The following is a 14908-nucleotide window of genomic DNA, read 5'->3' on the forward strand; positions in this document are numbered from 1 at the left end:
GTTTGTAACACAGGGCTGTCGCCTTTGTTTTGGGAATGCAGCTGGTTAATCCTAGGGAACAAACATTTATATCTTATACTAATCTCTAACATGTGCAGTTACCATACCATTAACCTTTGGAGGATTTGGGATGCAACTCTCCCTTATATAAATTCTACTTTGTGACGTAATATTTTCTAAGAATTTATACCATCAATCCTAGTCTTATCACAGTAACAGTGGAGTGCTACTCTATAAAGGAACTACTGTTTACAAGCTCCACAGAATTAACTACAGATGGATAGTAAACCTAAATGTTAAATGTTCAAAGTACAAAACTTCTGGAAGATACTAGAGGGACCAGGGCTCTCCGACCTTGGCAAATCTGTGTTACACGGGGCTGATTTCATAAAGGATATTTCAAAGCACAGTCCCGCTCCCTGTGCTCTGCACAGATGCAGTCAGGAGAGTGCCAGTCGGCCCAAGAGATACAAAGAACATGCAGGACCACTCAGATCATGCTGGAGCACACTGGCTGATGCAGGACCAGGCAAGAATATAAAGAAATCTGCATCTGATCACTAACTACCACATAGCCAGGGGAAGATGAACCACACTGGCTCTTGTAGCTCAGCACCAGAGAATTTATACATAAAAATCGTAAGATTATTCAGGAATTCCATGGGTACGATTCAGATAAAACTCTGACAATTACTGCCCTAAGCTTCACTGAGCTCAAGAGTATATTGCTGAGCTTCAAGACCTGACAGCCAGCCATCCAGAACTGTAAAATGTGTCATTGCACAATTTAGCCACATGGTGGCAGCACGCGTCTACTATACTGTCGCCCGGCAAGAGACTCAAAGAAGTAGGAGTCTGAGAAGACTAAAAGAAATAGTGACTAGGCAAAAATGCTACATTCAGGGAACAAACACTATAGAAGTCCATAGGACAATGAGAGGAACTGCATCCCAGGAAGCCTGTAGCCAGGTGATAAGGCTAAAAGAGAGACTGTTCACTCAGGCCTTATCACCACCTAAGACTCTCTCCACTGAAAGTCTAAGCTATGATGAAGAGAGCCTGGACCTTACAGCCCTCTCCTACTTATCACTTTTTCCTGTTTCTGGTCTGCCTGGTCCCACAGAAAACAAGAAATGCTTCTGTTTGGTTTTAATTTTCTGATCACCCAGATGTTTTAAATGAGCAAAGCATTCTGAACTCTTAAGTCATCAGCTTCAGTCAAACATTTCTTCTCAGGTAATCCACATTTTAACAAAAGAAGCTAGGAGCAGGCATCCTGGCTTTTGTTAAGGGCAGAGGCAGCTTTTCTGCATTGCTACATGATCAGCTCGGACCGGGCTAATGGCTTTTGTGCCATTTCAAGTCCTTTGCAGTAATAAAAGTACATTTGAGGTACCATTTTTGTTCCAATTTTCTTCTCCATTGTTGTGATTAAACTCTATCCAAAAGCATCTTAGATAATGAGATTTATCTGGTTGATATCCCTAGATCACAGTCCATCCTTGTGGGAGCTTAGGGTGGAAACTCAAGCTAATAAATGAAGACAATACATGGGGAAACATTGCTTCCTACCTTTCTCGTTTGTCTAAGCTAGTTCTCTTCTGCAGGTCCACTTGCTTAGAGATATTGTCAACTCAGTGGAAGAGCCTTCCCACACTTTAAATCAATACAATTTCTCTCAGATGCAGCAATTAGATGTTCTCATCTATGCACACCCTCAACTGATGCTTCTTCAGATAACCCTAGGCAATGTCATGTGGACAGGTGAGGCTAATTAGGAAAAAGGCAATAATATACAAGGAGGTTTTAAAGATCCAAAGTAAATGTATTAATCACATCCAATCACTTAAACAGCCAAAGCCCAAACAGCAACTGGAAAACACAGAAATGTCAGGGAATGGAAAGAGGAAGGCCTCTAAGAACAATAAATAAAAAAAACTAAAACCAACTCTCCACAGAAACTTCTCAAACCAACGAAAACATAAGGAACTTTTAACATGAAATTTTCTAGATACAAAATTGTTGAAGGCCGATCATTTTCCAGAGGAACAATCAGATGATAATAAAACTAACAATATAGATTGCAGCACTCAAAAAATGAGACATAAAGACATAGCCTACAAATATAGACTATAATTTTATAAACAGAAATGGCAGGATTCTAATCAAAATCAAACTACCAGAAATCAATGACGATAACTCATCCAGTACACCACATTCTTTGGAGAGATTCACTTGAAGCCTTCTGAGGTTTTAATTTTGTAGAAGATATTGTGACTACTAAAAGGATATCATTCAGCCAGGCAATGGTGGCGCACGCCTTTAATCCCTGCACTCGCAGAGGCAGGTGGTTCTCTGTGAGTTTGAGACCAGTCTGGTCTACAGAGCTAGTTCCAGGACAGGCTCCAAAGCCAGAGAAGCCCTGTCTCGAAAAACCAAAAAATAAAAAAGAAAAAGAAAAAAAAATAAAAGGATATCATTCTATTATGATAAAGAATAGGATGTCTGTTAGGGTCACTTAGACAACATTTTGCTTACTATTGTTATGTCCAGGTGGCATGCAATTATTGAGGAGGGGGCAGACCACTAAAATCTATTAAACCAGAAGCAAAGTTGATTCCAGAAAAAAAGGAAAAAACCTCCATGGGGCACACAAAGCTTATCAGTTATATCTGATCACCACCTGAGATTGGATTTCTATATCAGTGGTGATGGGAGATTTACAAACTACCCTATTTATAGCAAGAAGCAAGCATTATGCATGAACAAAAGAATTTTTATAACCTTGAGGTAAAGCTCAGGTACTAATTGCTTTGTTTGTTGTTACCATTTCCAATAACAGGGTTTTTCAGTGAAACTAGGGTTTGCCTATTGTTTCTGTCTGCCACTTCCTGGTGTTCTTTATTGAAGTTCTGTAATCCCTTGATACTGACAGTTTTGCATGTCAAGAAAGGGTATGGGACAATGCACAACAAAAAAGTCATGTACATCCCTTAATTTAAAAGTTAACTCAGCATTTCTAAAAACTGAAAAATGCAGCTGTTCTAGAATTATTATACTTTCATGGCACACAGGTTGTGAGCCTATAATGGCCCCTTGAGCACCATGTTAGAGGTCTTTGACTGAGAAGTGGGTCTTTTGGCTGGTTGTAAATCATGGTTGTCTCATTTGTTATAGGAATGTACCTTAATGGCTTATTAATCTTGGTGAACAAACATTTGCATCTCATGATACTAATATCTAACAGGCATGGTTAGCATACTACTTATCTTTGGGGAATTTGGGATGCACCCCTCCCTTACTTAAATTCTACTGTGTGACTTAATGTCTCCTAAGAACTGGTAAATCCTTATACCATTAATGCTACTATCAATTATGCTCTACTTCAATTTAGCAGTGGAGTGCTACTCTACACAGGAGAAACCGTTTACAAGCTCCACAAAATTAACTACAAATGGATCCTAAACATAAATGTTAAAAGTGAAGAACTTCTGAAGATACTGTGGTCTCCGAGTTTGGAAAATATGGTGATATCTCTCCACATGCGGCAAAATAAGCACTACAGCCACCACCATTTGCAGCTGCCAATGCTCTGCTCAGTGCAGACAGAGCCCAGGCAGTGAAGTTATTCAGAGACTGCCATGGAGAGTTGCAAGGATCACTTAGGACTACTTACTTAGGATAAGGCAGGAACACACTAAACTCTTTGTCCACTGGCTCCCAACCAATCAGGGGAGGACTGTACAGATCAGCCGCACTCCTCAGCAGGTGGACAGTGGCCCCTGACCTGCCAAGCACAGCCACTGCAAACTCCCAGCACTCGGGAGCCAGAGGCAGGCGGATCTGAGTTCGAGTCCAGCCTGGTCTACAAGAGCTACTTCCAGGACAGGATCCAAAACCACAGGGAAACCTTGTCTCAAAAAACCAAAAATAAAAATAAAAATAAAAATAAAAACCGTGGGAAGAGCAGCCATGTGCATGAAGCCCAGCCACTTCTCCCCCCTGGGGACATTGGCCCCTTACTCACCTTGGCCCATCTGTGGAGAGCAACCCCTCATTCACCATGGTACAGCTGACAAACTCTCTCCCCACAAGGGAACCCAAGACACAGTGCACAAGAGAGACTGTGATTTCTTCAGGAAGCGATAAACCGGGAGTCCTTGCTCCCTGAAGAACCCATCCATTTGACTGGTGGAGGCTCTGATTGGTTAGTGAGGTCTGAGTGTCAGAATCAGGTGAGCAGAAGGTCCCAGCAATGGCTGCTAATCAGACCTATCCCAGATTGACTGTAGAACTAAGTCAAATTCAACAGCAAGTCTCTTGCTAATGTAAATCAATGGGTTGGGTTTTAAAAGGAAGTATACAAATTCAGAAAGGGGCTAATCAGACAATGTTGCACAAGAGAAACATTGGGTAAACCAAGAACATTTTAAACAAAGTCCACAGTGGTGTTGGAACTGATAACCATAGTTTTCACCCTTCTGTGAAAAGTCTTGGGTTCTGAGGACCCAGACCAGCAATGGAAGAGGTTGCTCAGCTTCCATGTAAAATGTTAGTCACTGAGTGCTGTAATCTAACACATGGAGTTGCATTCAATTGTCTGTTTCTCAAACATCTCAGCTGACTTAACTTTATCAATCAGGATTGTACATATCTGCATAGATCTGCTCATTGGAAACTGAATACTCAGTCGTTCAAGCTCCCCTCCCTAAATTGCACACCCACGGATTCTGTCTGTCTTCACTCACATGGAAGGAATTAATACATGCAGGGAAATTATAGAGAAAGTCACTCATCATGCCCCATCAGTCAGTCCTTCTTTAAAATGGAGACCCCTGCAGCTCACTGCCTTCAAGTTCAGACTGTGACCTGGCTATTATCTCTTCTCAGAGCAGTGTTCCTCCTCTTCTGGTCTGAATGGAGAAGCCAGGCTCCATAAACAAATCCTTTCTCTGTTCTGCAATGGACAGTCCACTATGTACTCAAACTGGCAATTTCAGAATGTTGTGGTGCTGCAGACATGCAATCCAAGGTTTAGAGTGTTTAGGCAAGAAGACAAGAAGGGCAATGCCTTGTGGGGCTACAGACAGGGTTCAAATAGACTTCAATCAACATAGGAGACCTTGACTCAAAATTTCTTTTCATAAAGACTAGAAATGCCAATGTTCTAGAATTAATATACCTTTATGGCACAACAGGACTTAATGGGGTTGTGACACTGGCATGGTCTCTTGAGCAGCATTAAAAGGATGGTTTTTTAATGGAGGAATGGGTGTTTCTGCTGTTTGTAACACAGGGCTGTCGCCTTTGTTTTGGGAATGCAGCTGGTTAATCCTAGGGAACAAACATTTATATCTTATACTAATCTCTAACATGTGCAGTTACCATACCATTAACCTTTGGAGGATTTGGGATGCAACTCTCCCTTATATAAATTCTACTTTGTGACGTAATATTTTCTAAGAATTTATACCATCAATCCTAGTCTTATCACAGTAACAGTGGAGTGCTACTCTATAAAGGAACTACTGTTTACAAGCTCCACAGAATTAACTACAGATGGATAGTAAACCTAAATGTTAAATGTTCAAAGTACAAAACTTCTGGAAGATACTAGAGGGACCAGGGCTCTCCGACCTTGGCAAATCTGTGTTACACGGGGCTGATTTCATAAAGGATATTTCAAAGCACAGTCCCGCTCCCTGTGCTCTGCACAGATGCAGTCAGGAGAGTGCCAGTCGGCCCAAGAGATACAAAGAACATGCAGGACCACTCAGATCATGCTGGAGCACACTGGCTGATGCAGGACCAGGCAAGAATATAAAGAAATCTGCATCTGATCACTAACTACCACATAGCCAGGGGAAGATGAACCACACTGGCTCTTGTAGCTCAGCACCAGAGAATTTATACATAAAAATCGTAAGATTATTCAGGAATTCCATGGGTACGATTCAGATAAAACTCTGACAATTACTGCCCTAAGCTTCACTGAGCTCAAGAGTATATTGCTGAGCTTCAAGACCTGACAGCCAGCCATCCAGAACTGTAAAATGTGTCATTGCACAATTTAGCCACATGGTGGCAGCACGCGTCTACTATACTGTCGCCCGGCAAGAGACTCAAAGAAGTAGGAGTCTGAGAAGACTAAAAGAAATAGTGACTAGGCAAAAATGCTACATTCAGGGAACAAACACTATAGAAGTCCATAGGACAATGAGAGGAACTGCATCCCAGGAAGCCTGTAGCCAGGTGATAAGGCTAAAAGAGAGACTGTTCACTCAGGCCTTATCACCACCTAAGACTCTCTCCACTGAAAGTCTAAGCTATGATGAAGAGAGCCTGGACCTTACAGCCCTCTCCTACTTATCACTTTTTCCTGTTTCTGGTCTGCCTGGTCCCACAGAAAACAAGAAATGCTTCTGTTTGGTTTTAATTTTCTGATCACCCAGATGTTTTAAATGAGCAAAGCATTCTGAACTCTTAAGTCATCAGCTTCAGTCAAACATTTCTTCTCAGGTAATCCACATTTTAACAAAAGAAGCTAGGAGCAGGCATCCTGGCTTTTGTTAAGGGCAGAGGCAGCTTTTCTGCATTGCTACATGATCAGCTCGGACCGGGCTAATGGCTTTTGTGCCATTTCAAGTCCTTTGCAGTAATAAAAGTACATTTGAGGTACCATTTTTGTTCCAATTTTCTTCTCCATTGTTGTGATTAAACTCTATCCAAAAGCATCTTAGATAATGAGATTTATCTGGTTGATATCCCTAGATCACAGTCCATCCTTGTGGGAGCTTAGGGTGGAAACTCAAGCTAATAAATGAAGACAATACATGGGGAAACATTGCTTCCTACCTTTCTCGTTTGTCTAAGCTAGTTCTCTTCTGCAGGTCCACTTGCTTAGAGATATTGTCAACTCAGTGGAAGAGCCTTCCCACACTTTAAATCAATACAATTTCTCTCAGATGCAGCAATTAGATGTTCTCATCTATGCACACCCTCAACTGATGCTTCTTCAGATAACCCTAGGCAATGTCATGTGGACAGGTGAGGCTAATTAGGAAAAAGGCAATAATATACAAGGAGGTTTTAAAGATCGAAAGTAAATGTATTAATCACATCCAATCACTTAAACAGCCAAAGCCCAAACAGCAACTGGAAAACACAGAAATGTCAGGGAATGGAAAGAGGAAGGCCTCTAAGAACAATAAATAAAAAAAACTAAAACCAACTCTCCACAGAAACTTCTCAAACCAACGAAAACATAAGGAACTTTTAACATGAAATTTTCTAGATACAAAATTGTTGAAGGCCGATCATTTTCCAGAGGAACAATCAGATGATAATAAAACTAACAATATAGATTGCAGCACTCAAAAAATGAGACATAAAGACATAGCCTACAAATATAGACTATAATTTTATAAACAGAAATGGCAGGATTCTAATCAAAATCAAACTACCAGAAATCAATGACGATAACTCATCCAGTACACCACATTCTTTGGAGAGATTCACTTGAAGCCTTCTGAGGTTTTAATTTTGTAGAAGATATTGTGACTACTAAAAGGATATCATTCAGCCAGGCAATGGTGGCGCACGCCTTTAATCCCTGCACTCGCAGAGGCAGGTGGTTCTCTGTGAGTTTGAGACCAGTCTGGTCTACAGAGCTAGTTCCAGGACAGGCTCCAAAGCCAGAGAAGCCCTGTCTCGAAAAACCAAAAAATAAAAAAGAAAAAGAAAAAAAAATAAAAGGATATCATTCTATTATGATAAAGAATAGGATGTCTGTTAGGGTCACTTAGACAACATTTTGCTTACTATTGTTATGTCCAGGTGGCATGCAATTATTGAGGAGGGGGCAGACCACTAAAATCTATTAAACCAGAAGCAAAGTTGATTCCAGAAAAAAAGGAAAAAACCTCCATGGGGCACACAAAGCTTATCAGTTATATCTGATCACCACCTGAGATTGGATTTCTATATCAGTGGTGATGGGAGATTTACAAACTACCCTATTTATAGCAAGAAGCAAGCATTATGCATGAACAAAAGAATTTTTATAACCTTGAGGTAAAGCTCAGGTACTAATTGCTTTGTTTGTTGTTACCATTTCCAATAACAGGGTTTTTCAGTGAAACTAGGGTTTGCCTATTGTTTCTGTCTGCCACTTCCTGGTGTTCTTTATTGAAGTTCTGTAATCCCTTGATACTGACAGTTTTGCATGTCAAGAAAGGGTATGGGACAATGCACAACAAAAAAGTCATGTACATCCCTTAATTTAAAAGTTAACTCAGCATTTCTAAAAACTGAAAAATGCAGCTGTTCTAGAATTATTATACTTTCATGGCACACAGGTTGTGAGCCTATAATGGCCCCTTGAGCACCATGTTAGAGGTCTTTGACTGAGAAGTGGGTCTTTTGGCTGGTTGTAAATCATGGTTGTCTCATTTGTTATAGGAATGTACCTTAATGGCTTATTAATCTTGGTGAACAAACATTTGCATCTCATGATACTAATATCTAACAGGCATGGTTAGCATACTACTTATCTTTGGGGAATTTGGGATGCACCCCTCCCTTACTTAAATTCTACTGTGTGACTTAATGTCTCCTAAGAACTGGTAAATCCTTATACCATTAATGCTACTATCAATTATGCTCTACTTCAATTTAGCAGTGGAGTGCTACTCTACACAGGAGAAACCGTTTACAAGCTCCACAAAATTAACTACAAATGGATCCTAAACATAAATGTTAAAAGTGAAGAACTTCTGAAGATACTGTGGTCTCCGAGTTTGGAAAATATGGTGATATCTCTCCACATGCGGCAAAATAAGCACTACAGCCACCACCATTTGCAGCTGCCAATGCTCTGCTCAGTGCAGACAGAGCCCAGGCAGTGAAGTTATTCAGAGACTGCCATGGAGAGTTGCAAGGATCACTTAGGACTACTTACTTAGGATAAGGCAGGAACACACTAAACTCTTTGTCCACTGGCTCCCAACCAATCAGGGGAGGACTGTACAGATCAGCCGCACTCCTCAGCAGGTGGACAGTGGCCCCTGACCTGCCAAGCACAGCCACTGCAAACTCCCAGCACTCGGGAGCCAGAGGCAGGCGGATCTGAGTTCGAGTCCAGCCTGGTCTACAAGAGCTACTTCCAGGACAGGATCCAAAACCACAGGGAAACCTTGTCTCAAAAAACCAAAAATAAAAATAAAAATAAAAATAAAAACCGTGGGAAGAGCAGCCATGTGCATGAAGCCCAGCCACTTCTCCCCCCTGGGGACATTGGCCCCTTACTCACCTTGGCCCATCTGTGGAGAGCAACCCCTCATTCACCATGGTACAGCTGACAAACTCTCTCCCCACAAGGGAACCCAAGACACAGTGCACAAGAGAGACTGTGATTTCTTCAGGAAGCGATAAACCGGGAGTCCTTGCTCCCTGAAGAACCCATCCATTTGACTGGTGGAGGCTCTGATTGGTTAGTGAGGTCTGAGTGTCAGAATCAGGTGAGCAGAAGGTCCCAGCAATGGCTGCTAATCAGACCTATCCCAGATTGACTGTAGAACTAAGTCAAATTCAACAGCAAGTCTCTTGCTAATGTAAATCAATGGGTTGGGTTTTAAAAGGAAGTATACAAATTCAGAAAGGGGCTAATCAGACAATGTTGCACAAGAGAAACATTGGGTAAACCAAGAACATTTTAAACAAAGTCCACAGTGGTGTTGGAACTGATAACCATAGTTTTCACCCTTCTGTGAAAAGTCTTGGGTTCTGAGGACCCAGACCAGCAATGGAAGAGGTTGCTCAGCTTCCATGTAAAATGTTAGTCACTGAGTGCTGTAATCTAACACATGGAGTTGCATTCAATTGTCTGTTTCTCAAACATCTCAGCTGACTTAACTTTATCAATCAGGATTGTACATATCTGCATAGATCTGCTCATTGGAAACTGAATACTCAGTCGTTCAAGCTCCCCTCCCTAAATTGCACACCCACGGATTCTGTCTGTCTTCACTCACATGGAAGGAATTAATACATGCAGGGAAATTATAGAGAAAGTCACTCATCATGCCCCATCAGTCAGTCCTTCTTTAAAATGGAGACCCCTGCAGCTCACTGCCTTCAAGTTCAGACTGTGACCTGGCTATTATCTCTTCTCAGAGCAGTGTTCCTCCTCTTCTGGTCTGAATGGAGAAGCCAGGCTCCATAAACAAATCCTTTCTCTGTTCTGCAATGGACAGTCCACTATGTACTCAAACTGGCAATTTCAGAATGTTGTGGTGCTGCAGACATGCAATCCAAGGTTTAGAGTGTTTAGGCAAGAAGACAAGAAGGGCAATGCCTTGTGGGGCTACAGACAGGGTTCAAATAGACTTCAATCAACATAGGAGACCTTGACTCAAAATTTCTTTTCATAAAGACTAGAAATGCCAATGTTCTAGAATTAATATACCTTTATGGCACAACAGGACTTAATGGGGTTGTGACACTGGCATGGTCTCTTGAGCAGCATTAAAAGGATGGTTTTTTAATGGAGGAATGGGTGTTTCTGCTGTTTGTAACACAGGGCTGTCGCCTTTGTTTTGGGAATGCAGCTGGTTAATCCTAGGGAACAAACATTTATATCTTATACTAATCTCTAACATGTGCAGTTACCATACCATTAACCTTTGGAGGATTTGGGATGCAACTCTCCCTTATATAAATTCTACTTTGTGACGTAATATTTTCTAAGAATTTATACCATCAATCCTAGTCTTATCACAGTAACAGTGGAGTGCTACTCTATAAAGGAACTACTGTTTACAAGCTCCACAGAATTAACTACAGATGGATAGTAAACCTAAATGTTAAATGTTCAAAGTACAAAACTTCTGGAAGATACTAGAGGGACCAGGGCTCTCCGACCTTGGCAAATCTGTGTTACACGGGGCTGATTTCATAAAGGATATTTCAAAGCACAGTCCCGCTCCCTGTGCTCTGCACAGATGCAGTCAGGAGAGTGCCAGTCGGCCCAAGAGATACAAAGAACATGCAGGACCACTCAGATCATGCTGGAGCACACTGGCTGATGCAGGACCAGGCAAGAATATAAAGAAATCTGCATCTGATCACTAACTACCACATAGCCAGGGGAAGATGAACCACACTGGCTCTTGTAGCTCAGCACCAGAGAATTTATACATAAAAATCGTAAGATTATTCAGGAATTCCATGGGTACGATTCAGATAAAACTCTGACAATTACTGCCCTAAGCTTCACTGAGCTCAAGAGTATATTGCTGAGCTTCAAGACCTGACAGCCAGCCATCCAGAACTGTAAAATGTGTCATTGCACAATTTAGCCACATGGTGGCAGCACGCGTCTACTATACTGTCGCCCGGCAAGAGACTCAAAGAAGTAGGAGTCTGAGAAGACTAAAAGAAATAGTGACTAGGCAAAAATGCTACATTCAGGGAACAAACACTATAGAAGTCCATAGGACAATGAGAGGAACTGCATCCCAGGAAGCCTGTAGCCAGGTGATAAGGCTAAAAGAGAGACTGTTCACTCAGGCCTTATCACCACCTAAGACTCTCTCCACTGAAAGTCTAAGCTATGATGAAGAGAGCCTGGACCTTACAGCCCTCTCCTACTTATCACTTTTTCCTGTTTCTGGTCTGCCTGGTCCCACAGAAAACAAGAAATGCTTCTGTTTGGTTTTAATTTTCTGATCACCCAGATGTTTTAAATGAGCAAAGCATTCTGAACTCTTAAGTCATCAGCTTCAGTCAAACATTTCTTCTCAGGTAATCCACATTTTAACAAAAGAAGCTAGGAGCAGGCATCCTGGCTTTTGTTAAGGGCAGAGGCAGCTTTTCTGCATTGCTACATGATCAGCTCGGACCGGGCTAATGGCTTTTGTGCCATTTCAAGTCCTTTGCAGTAATAAAAGTACATTTGAGGTACCATTTTTGTTCCAATTTTCTTCTCCATTGTTGTGATTAAACTCTATCCAAAAGCATCTTAGATAATGAGATTTATCTGGTTGATATCCCTAGATCACAGTCCATCCTTGTGGGAGCTTAGGGTGGAAACTCAAGCTAATAAATGAAGACAATACATGGGGAAACATTGCTTCCTACCTTTCTCGTTTGTCTAAGCTAGTTCTCTTCTGCAGGTCCACTTGCTTAGAGATATTGTCAACTCAGTGGAAGAGCCTTCCCACACTTTAAATCAATACAATTTCTCTCAGATGCAGCAATTAGATGTTCTCATCTATGCACACCCTCAACTGATGCTTCTTCAGATAACCCTAGGCAATGTCATGTGGACAGGTGAGGCTAATTAGGAAAAAGGCAATAATATACAAGGAGGTTTTAAAGATCCAAAGTAAATGTATTAATCACATCCAATCACTTAAACAGCCAAAGCCCAAACAGCAACTGGAAAACACAGAAATGTCAGGGAATGGAAAGAGGAAGGCCTCTAAGAACAATAAATAAAAAAAACTAAAACCAACTCTCCACAGAAACTTCTCAAACCAACGAAAACATAAGGAACTTTTAACATGAAATTTTCTAGATACAAAATTGTTGAAGGCCGATCATTTTCCAGAGGAACAATCAGATGATAATAAAACTAACAATATAGATTGCAGCACTCAAAAAATGAGACATAAAGACATAGCCTACAAATATAGACTATAATTTTATAAACAGAAATGGCAGGATTCTAATCAAAATCAAACTACCAGAAATCAATGACGATAACTCATCCAGTACACCACATTCTTTGGAGAGATTCACTTGAAGCCTTCTGAGGTTTTAATTTTGTAGAAGATATTGTGACTACTAAAAGGATATCATTCAGCCAGGCAATGGTGGCGCACGCCTTTAATCCCTGCACTCGCAGAGGCAGGTGGTTCTCTGTGAGTTTGAGACCAGTCTGGTCTACAGAGCTAGTTCCAGGACAGGCTCCAAAGCCAGAGAAGCCCTGTCTCGAAAAACCAAAAAATAAAAAAGAAAAAGAAAAAAAAATAAAAGGATATCATTCTATTATGATAAAGAATAGGATGTCTGTTAGGGTCACTTAGACAACATTTTGCTTACTATTGTTATGTCCAGGTGGCATGCAATTATTGAGGAGGGGGCAGACCACTAAAATCTATTAAACCAGAAGCAAAGTTGATTCCAGAAAAAAAGGAAAAAACCTCCATGGGGCACACAAAGCTTATCAGTTATATCTGATCACCACCTGAGATTGGATTTCTATATCAGTGGTGATGGGAGATTTACAAACTACCCTATTTATAGCAAGAAGCAAGCATTATGCATGAACAAAAGAATTTTTATAACCTTGAGGTAAAGCTCAGGTACTAATTGCTTTGTTTGTTGTTACCATTTCCAATAACAGGGTTTTTCAGTGAAACTAGGGTTTGCCTATTGTTTCTGTCTGCCACTTCCTGGTGTTCTTTATTGAAGTTCTGTAATCCCTTGATACTGACAGTTTTGCATGTCAAGAAAGGGTATGGGACAATGCACAACAAAAAAGTCATGTACATCCCTTAATTTAAAAGTTAACTCAGCATTTCTAAAAACTGAAAAATGCAGCTGTTCTAGAATTATTATACTTTCATGGCACACAGGTTGTGAGCCTATAATGGCCCCTTGAGCACCATGTTAGAGGTCTTTGACTGAGAAGTGGGTCTTTTGGCTGGTTGTAAATCATGGTTGTCTCATTTGTTATAGGAATGTACCTTAATGGCTTATTAATCTTGGTGAACAAACATTTGCATCTCATGATACTAATATCTAACAGGCATGGTTAGCATACTACTTATCTTTGGGGAATTTGGGATGCACCCCTCCCTTACTTAAATTCTACTGTGTGACTTAATGTCTCCTAAGAACTGGTAAATCCTTATACCATTAATGCTACTATCAATTATGCTCTACTTCAATTTAGCAGTGGAGTGCTACTCTACACAGGAGAAACCGTTTACAAGCTCCACAAAATTAACTACAAATGGATCCTAAACATAAATGTTAAAAGTGAAGAACTTCTGAAGATACTGTGGTCTCCGAGTTTGGAAAATATGGTGATATCTCTCCACATGCGGCAAAATAAGCACTACAGCCACCACCATTTGCAGCTGCCAATGCTCTGCTCAGTGCAGACAGAGCCCAGGCAGTGAAGTTATTCAGAGACTGCCATGGAGAGTTGCAAGGATCACTTAGGACTACTTACTTAGGATAAGGCAGGAACACACTAAACTCTTTGTCCACTGGCTCCCAACCAATCAGGGGAGGACTGTACAGATCAGCCGCACTCCTCAGCAGGTGGACAGTGGCCCCTGACCTGCCAAGCACAGCCACTGCAAACTCCCAGCACTCGGGAGCCAGAGGCAGGCGGATCTGAGTTCGAGTCCAGCCTGGTCTACAAGAGCTACTTCCAGGACAGGATCCAAAACCACAGGGAAACCTTGTCTCAAAAAACCAAAAATAAAAATAAAAATAAAAATAAAAACCGTGGGAAGAGCAGCCATGTGCATGAAGCCCAGCCACTTCTCCCCCCTGGGGACATTGGCCCCTTACTCACCTTGGCCCATCTGTGGAGAGCAACCCCTCATTCACCATGGTACAGCTGACAAACTCTCTCCCCACAAGGGAACCCAAGACACAGTGCACAAGAGAGACTGTGATTTCTTCAGGAAGCGATAAACCGGGAGTCCTTGCTCCCTGAAGAACCCATCCATTTGACTGGTGGAGGCTCTGATTGGTTAGTGAGGTCTGAGTGTCAGAATCAGGTGAGCAGAAGGTCCCAGCAATGGCTGCTAATCAGACCTATCCCAGATTGACTGTAGAACTAAGTCAAATTCAACAGCAAGTCTCTTGCTAATGTAAATCAATGGGT

At 41.4% G+C, this 14908-nt stretch overlaps 1 long non-coding RNA gene across 7 annotated transcripts in view; it reads right to left on the reverse strand.

The window, feature by feature from the left end:
* Positions 1–14908, reverse strand: part of LOC142836403 (uncharacterized) — a 151128-nt gene that overhangs the window by 66319 nt on the left and 69901 nt on the right. The window lies entirely within an intron of this gene.

This window comes from Microtus pennsylvanicus, chromosome 16 (assembly GCF_037038515.1).
Source record: "Microtus pennsylvanicus isolate mMicPen1 chromosome 16, mMicPen1.hap1, whole genome shotgun sequence".
NCBI classification, from domain to species: Eukaryota; Metazoa; Chordata; class Mammalia; order Rodentia; family Cricetidae; genus Microtus; species Microtus pennsylvanicus.